Here is a 286-nt window from a genome sequence, read left to right as displayed (position 1 = left end):
CGGGGGATGGAAAAAAAGAGGAGAGGTAGCAGGAGGAGGAGGAGAGGAGAAAAGAAGGGGAGAGGAGAAGAAGAAGATAGGGGGAGAGAAGAAGGAATAGAAAAGGGAGAGAAGAGGAGGGGGAGAGAATAGTGAGATGGACTGAGGAAATAAGAAGAGAAGGAGAAAGAGAGACAGGAAGAGAAGGAGAAAGGAGAGAAAGAGGTGAAGAGGAAAGCGGAGAGGAGAAGAGGGAAGGGGGAAAAGGGATGCAAAGAGGATAAGGAGAAAAAGGGGGAGAGAAGGG

This window comes from Penaeus monodon, chromosome 31 (assembly GCF_015228065.2).
Source record: "Penaeus monodon isolate SGIC_2016 chromosome 31, NSTDA_Pmon_1, whole genome shotgun sequence".
Lineage (NCBI taxonomy): Eukaryota > Metazoa > Arthropoda > Malacostraca > Decapoda > Penaeidae > Penaeus > Penaeus monodon.
Note: the sequence above shows the minus strand (reverse complement) of the source record.